The sequence below is a fragment of the Hyla sarda genome, chromosome 8 (assembly GCF_029499605.1).
Source record: "Hyla sarda isolate aHylSar1 chromosome 8, aHylSar1.hap1, whole genome shotgun sequence".
Classification (NCBI taxonomy): Eukaryota; Metazoa; Chordata; class Amphibia; order Anura; family Hylidae; genus Hyla; species Hyla sarda.
Window position 1 is genome coordinate 217,202,499 of NC_079196.1, and position 24,826 is coordinate 217,227,324.

The 24,826-nt window shown below is 43.9% G+C and overlaps 1 long non-coding RNA gene across 2 annotated transcripts in view; it reads left to right on the forward strand.

Annotated features, from left to right (window-relative positions):
* Window positions 1–24,826, forward strand: part of LOC130284103 (uncharacterized) — a 55,623-nt gene that overhangs the window by 23,754 nt on the left and 7,043 nt on the right. For both annotated transcript variants that reach the window (XR_008846925.1, XR_008846924.1), the window contains exon 2: window positions 19,217–19,361. This is a non-coding gene — a long non-coding RNA (uncharacterized LOC130284103). The remainder of the gene's footprint in view (window positions 1–19,216; window positions 19,362–24,826) is intronic.

The window sequence follows — 24,826 nt, forward strand, 5'->3', positions numbered from 1 at the left end:
AGTAGTAGTAGTATTCTATTGGCTCTCTGGTTACTAGTGCACAGTATCTGTACTAGTATTATGTTGGTCTATATAGCACTGTTCCTGGTGCTCCATACAGTAGTATTATATGTATCTGTAGTAGTATTATGTTGGTCTATATAGCACTGTTCCTGGTGCTCCATACAGTAGTATTATATGTATCTGTACTAGTATTATGTTGGTCTATATAGCACTGTTCCTTGTGCACCGTACAGTAGTATTATATGTATCTGTAGTAGTATTATGTTGGCTCTATATAGCACTGTTACTGCTGCACTGTACAGTAGTATTATATGTATCTGTAGTAGTATTATGTTGGCTCTATATAGCACTGTTCCCGGTGCCCCGTACAGTAGTATTATATGTATCTGTAGTAGTATTATGTTGGCTCTATATAGCACTGTTCCTGGTGCACTGTACAGTAGTATTATATGTATCTGTAGTAGTATTATATTGGCTCTATATAGCACTGTTCCTGCTGCACTGTACAGTAGTATTATATGTATCTGTAGTAGTATTATATTGGCTCTATATAGCACTGTTACTGGTGCACTGTACAGTAGTATTATATGTATCTGTAGTAGTATTATGTTGGCTCTATATAGCACTATTCCTGGTGCACCGTACATTAGTATTATTTGTATCTGTAGTAGTATTATGTTGGCTCTATATAGCACTGTTCCTGGTGCCCCGTACAGTAGTATTATATGTATCTGTAGTAGTATTATGTTGGTTCTATATAGCACTGTTCCTGGTGCACTGTACAGTAGTATTATATGTATCTGTAGTAGTATTATGTTGGCTCTATATAGCACTATTCCTGGTGCACTGTACAGTAGTATTATATGTATCTGTAGTAGTATTATGTTGGCTCTATATAGCACTGTTCCTGGTGCCCCGTACAGTAGTATTATATGTATCTGTAGTAGTATTATATTGGCTCTATATAGAACTGTTCCTGGTGCACCGTACAGTAGTATTATATGTATCTGTAGTAGTATTATGTTGGCTCTATATAGCACTGTTACTGGTGCACTGTACAGTAGTATTATATGTATCTGTAGTAGTATTATATTGGCTCTATATAGCACTGTTCCTTGTGCACCGTACAGTAGTATTATATGTATCTGTAGTAGTATTATGTTGGCTCTATATAGCACTGTTACTGCTGCACTGTACAGTAGTATTATATGTATCTGTAGTAGTATTATGTTGGCTCTATATAGCACTATTCCTGGTGCACCGTACATTAGTATTATATGTATCTGTAGTAGTATTATGTTGGCTCTATATAGCACTGTTCCTGGTGCACTGTACAGTAGTATTATATGTATCTGTAGTAGTATTATGTTGGCTCTATATAGCACTGTTCCTTGTGCACCGTACAGTAGTATTATATGTATCTGTAGTAGTATTATGTTGGCTCTATATAGCACTGTTACTGCTGCACTGTACAGTAGTATTATATGTATCTGTAGTAGTATTATGTTGGCTCTATATAGCACTATTCCTGGTGCACTGTACAGTAGTATTATATGTATATGTAGTAGTATTATGTTGGCTCTATATAGCACTGTTCCTGGTGCACCGTACAGTAGTATTATATGTATCTGTAGTAGTATTATGTTGGCTCTATATAGCACTGTTCCTGGTGCACTGTACAGTAGTATTATATGTATCTGTAGTAGTATTATATTGGCTCTATATAGCACTGTTCCTGCTGCACTGTACAGTAGTATTATATGTATCTGTAGTAGTATTATATTGGCTCTATATAGCACTGTTCCTGCTGCACTGTACAGTAGTATTATATGTATCTGTAGTAGTATTATGTTGGCTCTATATAGCACTGTTCCTGGTGCACTGTACAGTAGTATTATATGTATCTGTAGTAGTATTATATTGGCTCTATATAGCACTGTTCCTGGTGCACTGTACAGTAGTATTATATGTATCTGTAGTAGTATTATATTGGCTCTATATAGCACTGTTCCTGCTGCACTGTACAGTAGTATTATATGTATCTGTAGTAGTATTATGTTGGCTCTATATAGCACTGTTCCTGGTGCACCGTACAGTAGTATTATATGTATCTGTAGTAGTATTATGTTGGCTCTATATAGCACTGTTCCTGGTGCACTGTACAGTAGTATTATATGTATCTGTAGTAGTATTATATTGGCTCTATATAGCACTGTTCCTGCTGCACTGTACAGTAGTATTATATGTATCTGTAGTAGTATTATGTTGGCTCTATATAGCACTGTTCCTGCTGCACTGTACAGTAGTATTATATGTATCTGTAGTAGTATTATGTTGGCTCTATATAGCACTGTTCCTGGTGCACTGTACAGTAGTATTATATGTATCTGTAGTAGTATTATGTTGGCTCTATATAGCACTGTTACTGGTGCACTGTACAGTAGTATTATATGTATCTGTACTAGTATTATGTTGGTCTATATAGCACTGTTCCTGGTGCTCCATACAGTAGTATTATATGTATCTGTAGTAGTATTATGTTGGCTCTATATAGCACTGTTACTGGTGCACTGTACAGTAGTATTATATGTATCTGTAGTAGTATTATGTTGGCTCTATATAGCACTGTTCCTGGTGCACTGTACAGTAGTATTATATGTATCTGTAGTAGTATTATATTGGCTCTATATAGCACTGTTCCTGGTGCACCGTACAGTAGTATTATATGTATCTATAGTAGTATTATGTTGGCTCTATATATCACTGTTCCTGGTGCACTGTACAGTAGTATTATATGTATCTGTAGTAGTATTATGTTGGCTCTATATAGCACTGTTACTGGTGCACCGTACAGTAGTATTATATGTATCTGTAGTAGTATTATATTGGCTCTATATAGCACTGTTACTGGTGCACTGTACAGTAGTATTATATGTATCTGTAGTAGTATTATATTGGCTCTATATAGCACTGTTACTGGTGCACTGTACAGTAGTATTATGTGTATCTGTAGTAGTATTATGTTGGCTCTATATAGCACTGTTCCTGGTGCCCCGTACAGTAGTATTATATGTATCTGTAGTAGTATTATGTTGGTTCTATACAGCACTGTTCCTGGTGCACCGTACAGTAGTATTATATGTATCTGTAGTAGTATTATGTTGGCTCTATATAGCACTGTTACTGGTGCACTGTACAGTAGTATTATATGTATCTGTAGTAGTATTATGTTGGCTCTATATAGCACTGTTACTGGTGCACCGTACAGTAGTATTATATGTATCTGTAGTAGTATTATGTTGGCTCTATATAGCACTGTTCCTGGTGCACTGTACAGTAGTATTATATGTATCTGTACTAGTATTATGTTGGTCTATATAGCACTGTTCCTGGTGCTCCATACAGTAGTATTATATGTATCTGTAGTAGTATTATGTTGGTCTATATAGCACTGTTACTGGTGCACCGTACAGTAGTATTATATGTATCTGTAGTAGTATTATATTGGCTCTATATAGCACTATTCCTGGTGCACTGTACAGTAGTATTATATGTATCTGTAGTAGTATTATGTTGGCTCTATATAGCACTATTCCTGGTGCACTGTACAGTAGTATTATATGTATCTGTAGTAGTATTATGTTGGCTCTATATAGTACTGGTGCACTGTACATTAGTATTATATGTATCTGTAGTAGTATTATGTTGGCTCTATAAAGCACTGTTCCTGGTGCACTGTACAGTAGTATTATATGTATCTGTAGTAGTATTATGTTGGTCTATATAGCACTGTTCCTGGTGCACTGTACAGTAGTATTATATGTATCTGTAGTAGTATTATGTTGGTCTATATAGCACTGTTCCTGGTGCACTGTACAGTAGTATTATATGTATCTGTAGTAGTATTATGTTGGCTCTATATAGCACTGTTCCTGGTGCACTGTACAGTAGTATTATATGTATCTGTAGTAGTATTATGTTGGCTCTATATAGCACTGTTCCTGGTGCACTGTACAGTAGTATTATATGTATCTGTAGTAGTATTATGTTGGCTCTATATAGCACTGTTACTGGTGCACTGTACAGTAGTATTATATGTATCTGTAGTAGTATTATGTTGGCTCTATATAGCACTGTTACTGGTGCACCGTACAGTAGTATTATATGTATCTGTAGTAGTATTATGTTGGCTCTATATAGCACTATTCCTGGTGCACTGTACAGTAGTATTATATGTATCTGTAGTAGTATTATGTTGGCTCTATATAGCACTGTTCCTGGTGCACTGTACAGTAGTATTATATGTATCTGTAGTAGTATTATATTGGCTCTATATAGCACTGTTACTGGTGCACTGTACAGTAGTATTATATGTATCTGTAGTAGTATTATGTTGGCTCTATATAGTACTGGTGCACTGTACATTAGTATTATATGTATCTGTAGTAGTATTATGTTGGCTCTATATAGCACTGTTAGTGGTGCACCGTACAGTAGTATTATATGTATCTGTAGTAGTATTATGTTGGCTCTATATAGCACTGTTCCTGCTGCACTGTACAGTAGTATTATATGTATCTGTAGTAGTATTATGTTGGCTCTATATAGCACTGTTCCTTGTGCACCGTACAGTAGTATTATATGTATCTGTAGTAGTATTATGTTGGCTCTATATAGCACTGTTCCTGGTGCCCCGTACAGTAGTATTATATGTATCTGTAGTAGTATTATGTTGGCTCTATATAGCACTGTTCCTGGTGCACCGTACAGTAGTATTATATGTATCTGTAGTAGTATTATGTTGGCTCTATATAGCACTGTTACTGGTGCACTGTACAGTAGTATTATATGTATCTGTAGTAGTATTATGTTGGCTCTATATAGCACTGTTACTGGTGCACCGTACAGTAGTATTATATGTATCTGTAGTAGTATTATATTGGCTCTATATAGCACTGTTACTGGTGCACTGTACAGTAGTATTATATGTATCTGTAGTAGTATTATGTTGGCTCTATATAGTACTGGTGCACTGTACATTAGTATTATATGTATCTGTAGTAGTATTATGTTGGCTCTATATAGCACTGTTCCTGGTGCACTGTACAGTAGTATTATATGTATCTGTAGTAGTATTATATTGGCTCTATATAGCACTGTTCCTTGTGCACCGTACAGTAGTATTATATGTATCTGTAGTAGTATTATGTTGGCTCTATATAGCACTGTTACTGGTGCACTGTACAGTAGTATTATATGTATCTGTAGTAGTATTATATTGGCTCTATATAGCACTGTTCCTGGTGCACTGTACAGTAGTATTATATGTATCTGTAGTAGTATTATGTTGGTCTATATAGCACTGTTCCTGGTGCACCGTACAGTAGTATTATATGTATCTGTAGTAGTATTATGTTGGCTCTATATAGCACTGTTCCTGGTGCACTGTACAGTAGTATTATATGTATCTGTAGTAGTATTATATTGGCTCTATATAGCACTGTTCCTGGTGCACCGTACAGTAGTATTATATGTATCTGTAGTAGTATTATGTTGGCTCTATATAGCACTATTCCTGGTGCACTGTACAGTAGTATTATATGTATCTGTAGTAGTATTATATTGGCTCTATATAGCACTGTTCCTGGTGCACTGTACAGTAGTATTATATGTATCTGTAGTAGTATTATGTTGGCTCTATATAGCACTGTTACTGGTGCACTGTACAGTAGTATTATATGTATCTGTAGTAGTATTATGTTGGCTCTATATAGCACTGTTCCTGGTGCACCGTACAGTAGTATTATATGTATCTGTAGTAGTATTATGTTGGCTCTATATAGCACTGTTACTGGTGCACTGTACAGTAGTATTATATGTATCTGTAGTAGTATTATATTGGCTCTATATAGCACTGTTCCTTGTGCACCGTACAGTAGTATTATATGTATCTGTAGTAGTATTATGTTGGCTCTATATAGCACTGTTACTGGTGCACTGTACAGTAGTATTATATGTATCTGTAGTAGTATTATGTTGGCTCTATATAGCACTGTTCCTGGTGCACCGTACAGTAGTATTATATGTATCTGTAGTAGTATTATGTTGGCTCTATATAGCACTGTTGCTGGTGCACTGTACAGTAGTATTATATGTATCTGTAGTAGTATTATGTTGGCTCTATATAGCACTATTCCTGGTGCACTGTACAGTAGTATTATATGTATCTGTAGTAGTATTATGTTGGCTCTATATAGCACTGTTCCTGGTGCCCCGTACAGTAGTATTATATGTATCTGTAGTAGTATTATATTGGCTCTATATAGCACTGTTCCTTGTGCACCGTACAGTAGTATTATATGTATCTGTAGTAGTATTATGTTGGCTCTATATAGCACTGTTCCTGGTGCACTGTACAGTAGTATTATATGTATCTGTAGTAGTATTATGTTGGCTCTATATAGCACTGTTACTGGTGCACTGTACAGTAGTATTATATGTATCTGTAGTAGTATTATGTTGGCTCTATATAGCACTGTTACTGGTGCACTGTACAGTAGTATTATCTTTATTAGTAATAATAGTACAGTGATCCCTCAACTTACAATGGCCTCAACATACAATAGTTTCAACATACAATGGTCTTTTCTGGACCATCGTAAGTTGGAACCAGACTCAACATACAATGCCAAGGACAGTCCAGATCTGTGAAACGTGTCAATGGCCGTAAGAACCAACCAATCAAAATGGGCATTCACTGGTAAAACCCCTGTATTACTGAAGCGTATGCACTGACTGGTGTCTGGTAGCGCCCCCTACAGTACAGGGAGGTATTACATGTTCTGTACTCTTTACCTGTATTACTGAAGTGCATGCACTGACTGGTGTCTGGTAGCGCCCCCTACAGTACAGGGGGGTATTACATGTTCTGTACACTTTACCTGTATTACTAAAGTGTATGCACTTACTGGTGTCTGGTAGCGCTCCCTACAGTACAGGGAGGTATTACATGTTCTGTACTACTCTTTACCTGTATTACTGAAGTGTAAGCACTGACTGGTGTCTGGTAGCGCTCCCTACAGTACGGTGGGTATTACATGTTCTGTACACTTTACCTGTACCAGGGTTAGCTGCTCCTTTGGACACCAGGTGAGGGCGACTCCATTACTTTTTTTTACTTACAGGACCCTCAAGAAGCTCCTGTCCTCTACATAGACCAGTGTTTCCCAAGCAGGGTGGCCCCAGCTGTTGCAAAACTACAACTCCCAGCATGCCTGGACAGCCTTTGGCTGTCCGGGCATGCTGGGAGTTGTAGTTTTGCAACAGCTGGAGCCTCCCTGCTTGGGAAACACTGACATAGACAGTGATTTACAGTTCCCAGCAGATCTTTCTTACTTTTATATATAAGGATTTGCTTTATCTATATTAGTTATCTACTTATTTTTCTTTAATCCTCACTTTTTCCTATTTTTGGATGACATTTTGGTGGCTTCAGAACTAATTACCAGATTTCCATAGAGTTCTGGTCTCAACATACAATGGTTTCAACATACAATGGTTGTCCCAGAACCAAATTAATATTGTAACTTGAGGGAGCACTGTATTATTTTGAATCTGCATAGCTTTGCAATGGACACAGTAAATCAGTTTTTGAAAAACGATGGAAAACTTCTTTGAGATCCCATAGAGAATAGAAAATGATCAAGTCAGTTCCGTGAAAACTTTACGGAGGGGACTCGGCCGACGTCAAGAACATTGTGACTTACAGTCATGATTCAAGATTCTGAAGGGAACAGAAGCCCTAGCAGATTATTCCGAGAGTCTCTGAATGGACAGAAATCATCTATTATAAGAACATTAAAATCAAATAAGGATTCCCCAGCGAGCAGACATTTACCGAAATGATGAGAAACATGTGGCAGATCTCACTGGGAAACCCAGAAGGATGGCTGTCAGGCCCCTCCCAGGGACACGACTGTCACGAGGCGTCATGGGGATAAATTTACCATCTCCAAGCGTGAATCTCCGGAGCGAAGAACGATCATTAAAGTTACATTCTGAAAATTGTAATGAGGAGGTAAAAATAAATGTACGGCGGGCGCTCGGCTGAATCACCCACATGGAACTTTTTCGTAAGTCAGACGACTGAGAAGAGGAGACCTCCGGCGGGGGACGCCGTGTCTTCCCTGCCTGTCCTGCACTAGTATAGAATAAGCGAGGAGTGAAGGGGCGTGGCTTCTGTGCCGGCGGGCAAGACCGTTCAATGGACTTAAAGGGGTACTCCGCCAAAAGGATAGGGGATAAGATGTCTGATCACGGGGGGTCCAGTTAATGGGACCCCCGCGATCTCTGTGCAGGCACTCTGAACATTATGTTTAGAACGCTGTGGTGGTGATTTCATGCCACGCCCCCCTCATGCCATCATGCCACGCCCCCCTCCATTCATGTCTATTGTGATGTTACGTCACGTCCCCTCCATTCATGTTTATGGGAGGGGGCGTGACGTCCGTCACGCCCCCTCCCATAAACATGAATGGAGGGGGTGAATGTAGGGGGTGCCTACACAGAGATCGCAGGGGTCCCATCAACCGGGCCCCCTTGAAGTCAATGGAGTCTGTCAGTCTCTGTTGGTGTCCGTCATATGGCGGATTTGCCGGCTCTGTTTTATTTCTCTGTGTGTACGTGAACTTCTCTCCACTCTGCAACCGGGTTTTTGAAACCCTGGTGAATTTTTCAACACGGTGTGAAATGCCCCATTAAAATCAATGCGAGATGGTTTTTGATGCAAAACTGCGATGACTTTAATGCTGAGATTGGTGCGGATTTCAGCCCCGTGAACAATGCCTTAGGTCAGGACACGATTTTTCAGCCTGTTACTATAAACACAAGTGTTTCTATCCACTGACAGGAAGCAGAAATGATGCACATAATGAAGACTAGAAATATAGAAGTTCTTAAAGGGGTTCTCCAGCTGTTGGGGACCCCCTCAATCTGTCATTTCGCTCCCACCTTTGTGATCTCTCCGCAACGCTGGAGGCTCCAAGTGTGAAGCGTGCCGACCATGGGGCCGGAGTATTTTGACGTCACGACTCCGCCCTCGTTTGACATCACGCCCCGCCCTCTCAATGCAAGTCTATGTTTTGTTTGTATTTAAAAAAGATGCCACTAGGGGGTCTCCCTACTTGTCCAGAGCACATTTTCCCCTCATCTCTTGCACAGACTTTGGACTCCTGCTGGCCTGACAGAAGTCCAAAATCAGGAAATGCTGAGGGTGTGTGTGTGTGCAACCTTATCCAATCATAGCTCATCTCACACTGAACTGCTCTGGGCTGTGTGTAGCAGAGTGAGGGAGGAAGTTCTCCCCTGTATGGCTTCAGATGATGCCACTCCTGCTGGGGAACGCCCCCTTCCCAGTCTGTGAATCTGACTGAGACTGAGCAGAAAATACAGAGCGATATCAAGGTAGAAAACTAAAAAAATAATAAAAATTAAGGCAGGGGGTGGATTATCATGATGGAGGCAGTGACCTGGGAGGATTATAACATTTAACAAGATCATGAGAGGTACTCTTTAAGAAAATACTATAAAGTCACTGCCCTGACCTGGTTACTGGCTTCTCCTTTAGAGATGAGCGAACTTACAGTAAATTCGATTCGTCACGAACTTCTCGGCTCGGCAGTTGATGACTTTTCCTGCGTAAATTAGTTCAGCCTTCAGGTGCTCCGGTGGGCTGGAAAAGTTGGATACATTCCTAGGAAAGAGTCTCCTAGGACTGTATCCACCTTTTCCAGCCCACCGGAGCACCGGAAAGCTGAACTAATTTATGCAGGAAAAGCCATCAACTGCCGAGCCGAGAAGTTCGTGACGAATCGAATTTACTGTAAGTTCGCTCATCTCTTTTCTCAATGTATGGAGAATGCAGGCATAGGAAATACTATGGGGTCCAGGACCTGTGGGTGCCTGAAGATGCCTGCAGGAGACTCGAAGAAAGTCATGGTGGACATAAGGAAGACCATAATCCTCACCTTTCTATTAACCCTTGCACCCTAGCTATGATGGAGTTTTGCTAGGCCACCCTTCCCCCTGGTAACTCTTACATCCTGGGTTGGCATCACCAGCACAACATTAATTTCATAATAATAGCGTAAAGCTAAAGACCTTAGTAAATGATCCGTAATTGAATCAGAATGGATCTATTTTTAGTCACCGCTGAGAACGTTTCTTGTGAGATCCCCTGGGAATAATCCGTTTCTACATGTGAAGATGATAAAGGGGCTCTCTACAGGGCTTCATATCCATCCTGACATCTAGACTCGGCTTCCTCAGAATTATAACTTTTATAGCATGATATATATTTCTTATAGGGTGATATACGCCTATGGGTATTGTAAGCCACTTTATATACAGTTGTATATATATATACAGGGCCTAACCTTTAACTCTGATGGAAAGATCTTAGTGCTGAGACCCCTGCCGGTCACTAAATATAGTCGGGTGAAGTGCATGACAGCATACAGTGGTCCCTCAACATACGATGGTAATCCGTTCCAAATGGACCATCGTTTGTTGAAACCATCGTATGTTGAGGGATCTGTGCAATGTACAGTATAGGACAGTAATCTACAACCTGCGGACCTCCAGATGTTGCAAAACTACAACACCCAGCATGCCCGGACAGCCGTTGGCTGTCCGGGCATGCTGGGAGTTGTAGTTTTGCAACATCTGGAGGTCCGCAGGTTGAAGACCACTGGTATTGGAGGTTATACTCACCTTTCCCCGCCGCTACGGACCATCACCGCTCGTCACCGCTGCCCTGGATGTCTCCTTCCATCGCTGTCGCCGCGTTCCCGACACTCCGGCAAGACCTCTGCTTCCCCGGCATCCTCGCTCTCCGTCGCCGCCATCACGTTGTTACGCACGCCGCTCCTATTGGATGACGGGAATGCGTGCGCAGCGACGTGATGACGACGATGGAGAGCGCCGACGATGCAGGGGATCCCGAAGAGGACGCGCCGGAGCCCCGAGGACAGGTAAGTGATCGTCAGCGGACCACACGGGGCACCGTAAACGGCTATCCGGTGGCAGCTGAAGCAGTCTGCGCTGCTGGATAGCCGTTTATGCGATGGTCCCGACATACAAAAGCATCGTATGTTGATGCTGCCTTCAACATGCGATGGCCTCCGAGAGTGATCGTATGTTGAAATGATCGTATGTCGGGGCCATCGTAGGTCAGGGGGTCACTGTACTTCACTCCCCAGCTCTGTGCTCAGTCCAAATGATTGCAGGAATCGGACTCCATTATAGTCTATGGAGTCTGTCTCCTGTATCCAGTGCCGAGCTGGGGAGTGAAGTGTGCTGCTCTGCGCTTCACCTGGCAGGAAAGAACAATCGAAGGTTTTAGCACTGAGACACTGACCGATCTTGAGTTTTGACATTTATATGACAGCGACACTTTAAACAAAAGTTAATCTAGTCATGGGGGTAGGGCTAAAGTTCATGAAGAATAGGGCAATTACTTATATGGAGTATTTTATTAGGACAGACCCCCTTGTCTAGTTTGGAAAATCTATTTTCATGGACTATATAACAAAATATAGGTAGTAGCATACTTAGTTCTCCGGGAATCTCCTAGACTCCTAGAAGAGTAGGCAAATCCAGCATACTCACTTCTCCCCGATCCTGCCCTTTCCTTAAAGGGGTAGTCTAGTGGTGAAAAACGTATCCCCTATCCTGCGATCTCTCTGTACAGGGCCCCGGCTCTCCGGCCAGATAGCGAGTGTCGACCTCCGCACGAAGCGGCGGCTCAATACATCTCTATGGCAGTGCCGGAGATTGCTGAAGGCAGCGCTCCGGCTCTGCCATAGAGTTGTATTTAGGGGGCGTGTCGGCCGCCGCTTCGTGCGGAGGTTGACACGCCCCCTTCCCGCGGGCTGTCGGGGCTCCGTACAGGAGATCGCAGGGGGCCCCAGCGGTCGGACCCCCCGCGATCTCAAACTTATCCCCTATCCTTAGGATAGGGGATAAGTTGTTCACCACTGGGTTCACCACTGGACTACTCCTTTAACTCTCATGCAACACCACAGGCAAGGTCCTGACTCTGAGAGGTGTATTTCTGTTGTCTGCTGCAGTGTCTGTGAGTAAGGAAAGCACAAAAATGGGAAGAGGTGAAGAGCCAAGTGTCTGTCTGAGCAGGATTGTATATTCCATGTGGTGAGAAGAGTATCTTGCCTCAGGTGGCAGACTGCAGAATCCCTGAGGGGCTGTATGGTCCATGGAGTGGCTGTAAATCATGCTGGGCATCTAGCATCTGCGACTTACTCTCATTCTATTCTGTTGCCTCCACTGATCACATGACCTATAAATAATGGTTTGACGCAGATGTAGAATGCAAGGCAGTCAGAACTGGGACTATTTTGTATTGTGGGGTCTGTAAAGAGGGGGGGGGGGGGGGGGCTGGTATGTGGTCTATATAAAGGGAAGTCTGGAGTTTCTAAACTGGGAGGGTCTGGCATCTATATACAGGGGAGTCTGGTCTGCAGTCTATATATAGGGGGTCTGGTCTGCAGTATATAATATAGGGGGTTTTGTCTGCAGTCTATATAAAGGGAGTCTGGTCTGCAATCTATATATGGGGGTCTGGACGACAGTTTATATATATATATAGATAAATATATAGGGGATCTGGTCTTCAGTGTATATACAGGGGGTCTGGTCTGCATTCTATATAAAGGGAGTCTGGTCTGCAGTCTATATAGGGGGTCTGGATGACAGTTTATATATATAGATAAATATATAGGGGATCTGGTCTTCAGTGTATATACAAGGGGTCTGGTCTGCAGTCTATATAGGGGGGTCTGCAGTCTATATATAGAGGTTCTGGTCTGCAGTCTATATAAAGTATATAAAGGGAGGTCAGGTCTGCAATATATACGGGGGTCTAGATGACAGTTTATATATATATATATATATATATATATATATACATATAGGGGATCTGGTCTGGGATCTATATATAGGGGAGTCTGGTCTGAAGTCTATATATAGGTGATCTAGTCTGCAGTCTATATAAAGGGAGTCTGGTCTGCTGTCTAAATATATGGGGTCTGGTCTGCAGTCTATATATAGGGGGTCTGGTCTGCAGTCTATATATGGGGTCTGGTCTGCAGTCTATATATAGGAGGTCTGGTCTGCAGTCTATGTATGGGGTCTGGTCTGCAGTCTATATATGGGGTCTGGTCTGCAGTCTATATAAATGGGGTCTGGTCTGCAGTCTATATATGAGGTCTGGTCTGCAGTCTATATAAAGGGGGTCTTGGATGTATATCCAGGGGGTCTGGTCTGCAGTCTATGTATGAGGTCTGGTCTGCAGTCTATATATAAGGGGGTCTTGGATGTATATCCAGGGGGTCTGGTCTGCAGTCTATGTATGAGGTCTGGTCTGCTGTTTATATATGAGATCTGGTCTGCAGTCTATATATGAGGTCTGGTCTGCAGTCTATATATGAGGTCTGGTCTGCAGTCTATATATAGGGGGTCTGGTCTGCAGGCTATATATGGGGTCTGGTCTGCAGTCTATATATGGGGTCTGGTCTGCAGTCTATATATAGGGGGTCTGGTCTGCAGTCTATATAAATGGGGTCTGGTCTGCAGTCTATATATAGGGGGTCTGGTCTGCAGTCTATATATAGGGGTCTGGTCTGCAGTCTATATATGGGGTCTGGTCTGCAGTCTATATATAGGGGGTCTGGTCTGCAGTCTATATATGGGGTCTGGTCTGCAGTCTATATATGGGGTCTGGTCTGCAGTCTATATATGGGGTCTGGTCTGCAGTCTATATATGGGGTCTGGTCTGCAGTCTATATATGGGGTCTGGTCTGCAGTCTATATAAATGGGGTCTGGTCTGCAGTCTATATATATTAGGTCTGGTCTGCAGTCTATATATATTAGGTCTGGTCTGCAGTCTATATATGGGGTCTGGTCTGCAGTCTATAAATAGGGGGTCTGGTCTGCAATCTATATATGGGGTCTGGTCTGCAGTCTATATATGGGGTCTGGTCTGCAGTCTATATATGAGGTCTGGTCTGCAGTCTATATATAGGGGGTCTGGTCTGCAGTCTATATATATTAGGTCGGGTCTGCAGTCTATATATAGGGGGTCTGGTGTGCAGTCTATATATGGGGTCTGGTCTGCAGCCTATATATGAGGTCTGGTCTGCAGTCTATATAAATGGGGTCTGGTCTGCAGTCTATATATAGGGGGTCTGGTCAGCAGTCTATATATAGGGGGTCTGGTCTTCAGTCTATATATAGGGTCTGGTCTGCAGTCTATATATAGGGGGTCTGGTCTGCAGTCTATATATGGGGTCTGGTCTGCAGTCTATATATGGGGTCTGGTCTGCAGTCTATATATAGGGGGTCTGGTCTGCAGTCTATATATGGGGTCTGGTCTGCAGTCTATATAAATGGGGTCTGGTCTGCAGTCTATATATATTAGGTCTGGTCTGCAGTCTATATATATTAGGTCTGGTCTGCAGTCTATATATGGGGTCTGGTCTGCAGTCTATATATAGGGGGTCTGGTCTGCAGTCTATATATGGGGTCTGGTCTGCAGTCTATATATATAGGGGGTCTGGTCTACAGTCTATATATGGGGTCTGGTCTGCAGTCTATATATGAGGTCTGGTCTGCAGTCTATATAAATGAAGTCTGGTCTGCAGTCTATATATGGGGTCTGGTCTGCAGTCTATATAAATGGGGTCTGGTCTGCAGTCTATATATATTAGGTCTGGTCTGCAGTCTATATATATTAGGTCTGGTCTGCAGTCTATATATGGGGTCTGGTCTGCAGTCTATATATAGGGGGTCTGGTCTGCAGTCTATATATGGGGTCTGGTCTGCAGTCTATATATGGGGTCTGGTCTGCAGTCTATATAAATGGGGTCTGGTCTGCAGTCTATATATAGGGGGTCTGGTCTGCAAGTCTATATATGGGGTCTGGTCTGCAGTCTATATATGGGGTCTGGTCTGCAGTCTATATATAGGGGGTCTGGTCTGCAGTCTATATATGGGGTCTGGTCTGCAGTCTATATATGAGGTCTGGTCTGCAGTCTATATAAATGGGGTCTGGTCTGCAGTCTATATATAGGGGGTCTGGTCTGCAAGTCTATATATGGGGTCTGGTCTGCAGTCTATATATGGGGTCTGGTCTGCAGTCTATATATAGGGGGTCTGGTCTGCAGTCTATATATGGGGTCTGGTCTGCAGTCTATATAAATGGGGTCTGGTCTGCAGTCTATATATATTAGGTCTGGTCTGCAGTCTATATATGGGGTCTGGTCTGCAGTCTATATATAGGGGGTCTGGTCTGCAGTCTATATATGGAGTCTGGTCTGCAGTCTATATATAGGGGGTCTGGTCTACAGTCTATATATGGGATCTGGTCTGCAGTCTATATATGGGGTCTGGTCTGCAGTCTATATAAATGGAGTCTGGTCTGCAGTCTATATATGGGGTCTGGTCTTCAGTCTATATATGAGGTCTGGTCTGCAGTCTATATAAATGGGGTCTGGTCTGCAGTCTATATATAGGGGGTCTGGTCTGCAAGTCTATATATGGGGTCTGGTCTGCAGTCTAGATATAGGGTCGGGTCTGCAGTCTATATATAGGAGGTCTGGTCTGCAGTCTATATATGGGGTCTGGTCTGCAGTCTAGATATGGGGTCTGGTCTGCAGTCTAGTTATAGGGTCGGGTCTGCAGTCTATATAGGAGGTCTGGTCTGCAGTCTATATATAGGAGGTCTGGTCTGCAGTCTATATATAGGAGGTCTGGTCTGCAGTCTATATATGGGGTCTGGTCTGCAGTCTATATATAGGAGGTCTGGTCTGCGGGTACAAGAGAACCTAACTTGCATTTCATGCTACTAGCGCCATTGTTTCCATTTATGGAATCTTGCTGGTATGGTTAATAGAGGGTCCCCTGGTGACGTGATGGGTACCACAAACCCCGAAATATTTGGCGCACATTTCATCAGATAACGACATGCGTTACCGCCTCTGAAAATGTAGTATTTTACAGCAGCCGCCTCCTTTTAAGGCTTGTTTGTTGTCGCTCCTTTTACCTGGACGAAACTGGATGAGCCGTGCGGCTGTGATGACATAGTAAAAGTATTTGCCCCCCTCCCGGGACTGTTTATAAAACATTTCATCTGTTGTATGTAGTTATCTGAAGCATTACAGCGTTACATGACTGTGCTTAATACACAGGTTCACACTAGTCCATGTTTCCTAACCCATGTGCCTCCAGCTGTTGCAAAACTACAAAACCCAGCATGCCCGGACAGCCTTTGGCTGTCCGGGCATGCTGGGAGTTGTAGTTTTGCAACAGCTACAACAGTTGTAATTTTGCAATATTTAAAGAAGCACTCTAGGATTTTATTTTTTTTATTATTTTGCTTCTATAGTGCTGCAAAGACTATTATTAGAGAATAATGTGGAGGTTCTTGTGTATGCATTGTGCTTACCTGCTTTAGCAGATGTGGCAGGCATGAGATTGGCTCCAGGTTGGTTTGCAACTCCTTCACTGAAGTGATTCTGTAATGCTGCCTACATTTCCTTTGAATTCTCCAGCTTTGGGTGTGGTGTTTGATCACTGCATCTGGTCATCTTATTAGGCTGCTTGTGCTGAAGGTCGCCCAAGTGAAATCATTAGGCTCATAAGTGGGTTCGAGGTCAGTTCACAATATGTGCAGTTTTGATGTGTTTTGTTATTCAGAATACATTTATAGAGAAATATTAGCATGAGGTGAAACTGAATTGACTTGTTATCACAATAGAGGTGATTTATGAGGATCTGAAGTCTTTCGGTTGTGTTTTTACTGCATTTTGGCATTCTGCTGGGATTTTCCAGAATCGTTGTAAAAATTACTCCTTTTTACCATAATTTGCAGAACTGCAGTAAAATATTACCATGTATGTCACATGCACAGCACAAAATGCAATGTGTGAACATAGCCTCAGGGAAGTTATAACTACTATATATATATATATATATATATATATATATATATATATATATATCCTGATCTCATAGAGATAGCAGAAGCAGCAGTATACAGATAGAGCTTGAGGGGAGGGGTATAATTACTATATATCCTGATCCCATAGACATAGCAGCAGCAGTATATAGATAGAGCTGGAGGCGAGGTGTATAACTACTATATATCCTGATCTCATAGAGATATCAGCAGCAGTATACAGATAGAGCTGGAAGAGAGAGGTATAACTACTGTATATGCTGATCCCATATAGATATTAGCAGCAGTATACAGATAGAGCTGGAAGGGAGGTGTATAACTACTATATATCCTGACCCCATAGAGATAGCAGTAGCAGTATACAGATAGGGGGAGATTTATCAAAAACTGTGCAGAGGAAGGGGGCATTCACACCACGTTTTTGCAATACAGTTCCTGTATCAGGTTTTTGATGGAAAACTGATTCCTCAAAACCGGACTAAACTGTATCAAAACGTGTGTACAAATTTCAACCTGTATACGGTTTAAAAAATGATGTCCGGTTGCATCCGTTTTTTAAGAAAAAAACGTATACGTTTTAAACTTTTCACTCCATTATGATTAAAGTTTCACTTTAAATTGAAATTCCAACAAAAAAAAAACTGCAAAGTCAAAAAACGTATGGTGAAAACCTGATGTAACCGTACGCACACACAGTTCTGTACGGTTCCCATTGACTCCCATGTTAAAAAAAAAGTATACGGTTTAATACAGTTTTTCACCCGGACCAAAAACCGTGGTAGGCTGCGGTTTTGGGTACGGGGAAAAAAATTGACAAAACCGTACAGGATGCAAAACGGACACAACCGGATGCATCATTTGGCATACGGTTTTCAATGGAGAGTCAATACATACGGTTTTCAATACGGTTCCGTACGGTTTTCACATAGAAAACGTATACGGGAACTGTACTGCAAAAACGTGGTGTGAATGCACCTGAAGAGTGGTGCAGTTGCCCATGGCAACCAATCAGATTCCTTCTTTCATTTTGCAACATCTGGAGGCACACAAGTTTGTAAACACTGACTTAGAAAAAGGATAGGTTCACCCCTGTTTCCCCAGAAGAGGAGAGCGGACTTGGGAGCAGCTCCTGCATTTATTGGCTAGGAGTCCTACTTGTGACTAAATCCATCATTCAGCTGATTCAGCTGTACAAGATGATGCCATACATGTAAAGACATAAACCCTATTCACTCTGTAGGCCTCAGTGTGTTGTACTTTTTGTACAGCTGGAGGCACACTGGTTGGGAAAAACTCAGGGCTTAAACCGCGAGTACTTACCTGAAGCATCTTCCAATAATACATAAATACCTTATACATAATAAACGGCTGTGTCATAACCGTGATCGAGGGCACGTCTATGGAGGGCAAAAGCAAGACAAGTATTAATAGTATTTATTTAGTATATTTCACATGATTTCATCGCCAAAAGCTTAAAGGGGAACTCCGCTGTTCCGAACAAACTGTTCCGAACGCTGGAGCCGGCGCCTCGTGACATCATATCCCCACCCCCTCATGATGTCACACCCTGCCCCCTCTATGCAATTCTATGAGAGGGGGCGTGACAACTGGGAATGCTAGAGGACTGAGGCTCTGACCAATCGTAGATTAAAGGGGTACTCTGGTGAAAAACTTCTTTTTTTTTTTTTTTTTTTAAATCAACCGGTGCCAGAACGTTAAACAGATTTGTAAATTACTTCTATGAAAAAATCTTAATCCTTCCTGTACTTATTAGCTGCTGGATACTACAGCGGAAATTCTTTTCTTTTTGAAACACAGAGCTCTCTGCTGACATCATGACCACAGTGCTCTCTGCTGACACCTCTGTCCATTTTAGGAACTGTCCAGAACAACATACGTTTGCTACGGGGATTTCCGTTTACTCTGGACAGTTCCTAAAAAATGGACAGAGATGTCAGCAGAGAGCACTGTGGTCGTGATGTCAGCAGAGAGATCTGTGTTTCAAAAAGAAAAGAATTTCCGCTGTAGTATTCAGCAGCGAATAAGTACAGGAAGGATTAAGATTTTTTAATAGAAGTAATTTACAAATCTGTTTGACTATCTGGCACCAGTTGATTAATAAAATAAAGTTTTTTCACTGGAGTACCCCTTTAATCTCTTCTTTATATTACATTTTCCAGAGACTATTCCAATTGGACTGACCTTCCAGGAGGAGAACGATGATGTAATAAATGGACCAGTCATGAACCCCATCTCAACTTTATTGTTCAGTAACATTGCTGCGGTGACCGGATCATTGACTGCAGATAGGAGGTTCTTGCACTCGTAAGTGTTTTGTGGTAGAGTTACTAACCACTGGTGAAGCCATCCCGTAACCATGGAAACCACTCAGGCTCGGGATGGGAGCTCAATAATCACCCCAGAACATTAACCTCCACCCCGCTTGTCAGGACTGTGTATTTCTTTGCGTACAGGCTCTGAAGCAGTTAAAATAGATGTGCAGCCGCCTGAACTGACTGTAACTGCAGTTGTACCGTGACCCCCCCCCCCCCGACCTACGATGGCCCCGACATACGATCATTTCAACATACGATCACTCTCAGAGGCCATCGCATGGTGAAGGCAGCATCAACATACGATGCTTTTGTATGTCGGGGCCATCGCATAAACGGCTATCCAGCAGCGCAGACTGCTTCAGCTGCCCCCGGATAGCCGTTTACGGTGCCCCGTGTGGTCCGCTGACGATCACTTACCTGTCCTCGGGGCTCCGGCGCGTCCTCTTCGGGATCCCCTGCATTGTCGGCGCTCTCCATCGTTGTCATCACGTCGCTGCGCACGCCGTCCCGTCATCCAATAGGAGCGGCGTGCGTAGCGACGTGATGGCGGGGACGGAGAGCGAGGATGCCGGGGAAGCAGAGGCCTTGCCGGAGCATCGGGGACACCCCGGGGACGAGGCGACAGCGATGGACGGTGACATCCAGGGAAGCGGTGACGAGCGGTGACGGTCCGGAGCGGCGGGGACACGTGAGTATAACCTCCAATACCAGTGGTCTTCAACCTGCGGACCTCCAGATGTTGCAAAACTACAACACCCAGCATGCCCGGACAGCCGTTGGCTGTCCGGGCATGCTGGGTGTTGTAGTTTTGCAACATCTGGAGGTCCGCAGGTTGTAGACCACTGTCCTATACTTTGCATTGCACGGATCCCTCAACATACGATGGTTTCAACAAACGATGGTCCATTTGGAACGGATTACCATCGTATGTTGAGGGACCACTGTATAGGGTAAAGTTATAACATATCTGGTTGCGACCTAGGAATCTAAGCGCCCTACCCAGCTATCTACTGTGCTCTTTGGCCTGATGACCCCGCAACAGCTGGACCTCTGGAGCGAGCTGCTTCCTCCATTGTCAACTGACACCATGATGTCGAGAAATAGATTGGCAATACCCACACGCTGGCGCTTTTAACCCAGTAAAATGCCCGCAGTACAGACCGGTATCAATATTCGCCCAGTTTAGCTCTTTGTGATGCTGAACCAGAGCTGCCGCTGCTTTGGAGGGGAACGACTTGTGGTAGTGGCAAAAACGTATATCTCCGCCATACTTCATGCTTGGATGCGCTATGTTCAACAGGTAAGTATCCAACTCTTGCCGTCTCTCTTGTTTCACAGAACGCGCCGCGTCACGGAACGTGCTAAAAGCTGCCACAAATTCAGAGACGCTCAGCTCCCTATTTAGTCTGGCATCTTTGCTTTTAAACATCACTGCAAACCCCCCCCCCCCCCCCCACCAGGTCACCGTTTTTATATCCGAGATATCGTATCCGAGATATGCAATCAACAGAGCGGCAAAATTGACATCCTTTCCTTCTATGATATCCTTCCTTAAAGGGGTATTCCACCCCTAGACATATAGCATGCGCCACCCACCTGTTTCTTGTCCGGAAGCGCTGGAGGGTCTGGGTCCCGTCCACGAGAACGGAAGTTCGTGACGAGGACGGGACCCAGACCCTCCAGCGCTTCCAGACAAGAAACAGGTGGGTGGCGCATGCTATATTGCGGGGGTCCCCAGCGGCGGGACCCCCGTGATCAGACATCTTATTCCCTATCCTTTGGATAGGAGATAAGATGTCTAGGGGTGGAGTTCCCCTTTAAAGGAAAACTTCTCCCGCACTAACCACAGGTACTGATGGATAGTGCGGGAGACGCTGATTCCTACGATCCCTACCTTGGCCGGATCCGCCCAACCGTTCGCCCGTAATCTTAGTTTTATTATATCTGGAAATGTGGCTGTAACTGGCACGGGCGGGGCTTCTGTAGCTTAACTGGCACTGACGTCTGCGCCGCCCGTCCGCAGCGCCGCCCGCTTATGAATATTCATCCCCCCTCCCTCCAATTAGGAGCGGCAAAGAGAGAGAGGGGGTGTGACGCCCCCCTCCCCAAGGAAGGGGATTATGGGCATTATATAGCCCACGCCCCTCCCACAAACACAGCCCTAGGGGCTTAAAGGGGTATTCCAGGAAAAAACTTTTTTATATATATCAACTGGTTCCAGAAAGTTAAACAGATTTGTAAATTACTTCTATTAAAAAATCTTAATCCTTTCAGTACTTATGAGCTTCTGAAGTTAAGGTTGTTCTTTTCTGTCTAAGTGCTCTCTGATGACACGTGTCTCGGGAAACGCCCAGTTTAGATGAGGTTTGCTATGGGAATTTGCTTCTAAACTGGGCGTTTCCCGAGACACGTGTCATCAGAGAGCACTTAGACAGAAAAGAACAACCTTAACTTCAGAAGCTCATAAGTACTGAAAGGATTAAGATTTTTTAATAGAAGTAATTTACAAATCTGTTTAACTTTCTGGAACCAGTTGATATATATAAAAAAGTTTTTTCCTGGATAACCCCTTTAATCACTTATCAATACTTTTAGCAAAAACTTTCATTGCTTAAGCATTCCTGCCCTTTAATGTTATGCCAGACTGCCCTTGTTTTAGTGGCATAAACAACCCCAATCCCACCCCCATACCCCCTCCCCCATGTGTCCGGCACATATAATACAATATTCTGTGAATTTTTCGGTTCAGCTCGCTATTCTTGAAATGACTTTTCCTAGTAAACCCGTCTATGTTTATCCCATGCCCCAGGCACATTCTTGCCTCCGCCAGACTTCAAGTGTTACAGGGAAGCTCCGTATACCTGTTCTGTCTGGATAGAAGGACAATATAGGGAGTGTGCGGAGCTCCACAGAGCGCAGTGTTCTACACAACTTTCTACCGCCATCTCCCAGTTATTGGCCCCAGGACAACCGCTCCATTATTACTCCTGGCACTGCGTTGTGGGGAATTTAAGATGAACCTGTAAGATATTTCATGTAAGAAAGGTGACGTAATGCCTTGGACAGCGACTGGGGAATTATTCCCTGGATTGTCTCCATTGTGTGTACCGAATGTCCATATAAATGACCCTGCAGGTGTCAAGGCCTCAGAAGACCCCTGAAAACAACCACCCTTATAATTTCTTTTGACCTTTTTATTCTTTGATAGTGTCAGCGGAGTAATTCCATATCAGTACCATAAGAACACTTACTAGCCATGAGAGTACAACCTTAAAGGAGTACTCCAGCCTTAAAAAACGTATCATCTTGGCACAGGATAGGAGATAAAGGCCTGATTCCAAGGGGTCTAACCTCTGGGACCCTCCAGTGATCAAACTTCTGGGATCCCCAGCAAAATCCAGAACAGGCCCAAATCTCCCTGCTGCATGGAGTGTGCAATAAACAGCACTCATGTATCTCCAGCACTCCCATAGAGAATACGTAGAGCGCATGCCAACTGCGCACTCCATGCAGCACTCATGTATCTCCAGCACTCCCATAGAGAATACATAGAGTGCATGCTTACTGCGCACTCCATGCAGCACTCATGTATCACCGGTGCTCCCATAGAGAATACGTAGAGCGTATTCCAACCGTACACTCCATGCAGCACTCATGTATCTCCAGCACTCCCATAGAGAATACATAGAGCGCATGCTTACTGCGCACTCCATGCAGCACTCATGTATCACCGGTGCTCCCATAGAGAATACGTAGAGCGTATTCCAACCGCGCACTCCATACAGCACTCATGTATCACCGGTGCTCCTATAGAGAATACGTAGAGCGTATTCCAACCGCGCACTCCATGCAGCACTCATGTATCTCCAGCACTCCCATAGAGAATACATAGAGCGTATGCCAACTGCACACTCCATGCAGCACTCATGTATCTCCAGCACTCCCATAGAGAATACGTAGAGCGTATGCCAACTGCGCACTCCATGCAGCACTCATGTATCTCCAGCACTCCCATAGAGAATACATAGAACGTGTACCAACTGCGCACTCCATGCAGCACTCATGTATCTCCAGCACTCCCATAGAGAATACGTAGAGCGTATGCCAACTGCGCACTCCATGCAGCACTCATGTATCTCCAGCACTCCCATAGAGAATACATAGAACATGTACCAACCGCACACTCCATGCGGCACCCGTATCTTCAGCACTCTCATTGAGAATGCATGGAGCGCGTGCAAACAGAACACTCCATCCAGCACTCATGTATCTCACACGCTCCCATAGAGAATGCATAGAGCGTGTACCAACCGCGCTCTCCATGCAGCACTCATGTATCTCCGGTGCTCCCATAGAGAATGCATAGAGCGTGTACCAACCGCGCACTCCATGCAGCACTCATGTATCACCGGTGCTCCCATAGAGAATGCATAGAGCGTGTACCAACCACTCACTCCATGCAGCACTCATGTATCTCCAGCACTCCCATAGAGAATGCATGAAGTGTGTGCCAACCGCACACTCCATGTGGCACTCATGTATCTCCGACACTTGCATAGAGCGTGTGCCAACCTCGCACTCCATGCAGCAGGGAGATTCGGGGTCAGTTCTGGAGATCGCGGGGGTGGGGGGGGGGATTTAAGTCCCTGAGGTCGGCCCACCTGTGATCAGCATTTGTGTATCTCCAGCACTCCCATAGAGAATGCATAGGGCGCGTGCCAACCACTCACTCCATGCAGCACTCAGGTATCTCTGGCACTCCCATAAAGAATGCATAGAGCGTGTACCAACCACTCACTCCATGCAGCAGGGAGATTCAGGGTCAGTTCTGGAGATCGTGGGGGGAAGTCCCTGAGGTCGGCCCACCTGTGATCAGATAGGGGATACATTTCTGATCACAGGGGGTCTGACCTATGGGACCCCCAGCCATCTTCAGAACAGGCCCTGCGGCATGGAGTGTGCAGTATACAGCATTTGTGTATCTCCAGCATTCCCATAGAGAATGCATAGAGCGCGCGCCAACCGCACACTCCATGCAGCACTCATGTATCTCCGGTGCTCCCATAGAGAATGCATAGAGCATGTACCAATCGCACACTCCATGCAGCACTCATGTATCTCTGGCACTCCCATAGAGAATGCATAGAGCGTGTACCAACCACTCACTCCATGCAGCAGGGAGATTCAGGGTCAGTTCTGGAGATCGCGGGGGGGGGGGGGGAAGTCCCTGAGGTCGGCCCACCTGTGATCAGATAGGGGATACATTTCTGATCACAGGGGGTCTGACCTATGGGACCCCCAGCCATCTTCAGAACAGGCCCTGCGGCATGGAGTGTGCAGTATACAGCATTTGTGTATCTCCAGCATTCCCATAGTGTCCTGACCCCACGATTCGGAGCCCGTTCTGGAGATCGCATTGGGTCCCAGAGATTAGACCCTCCCATTACAACAATG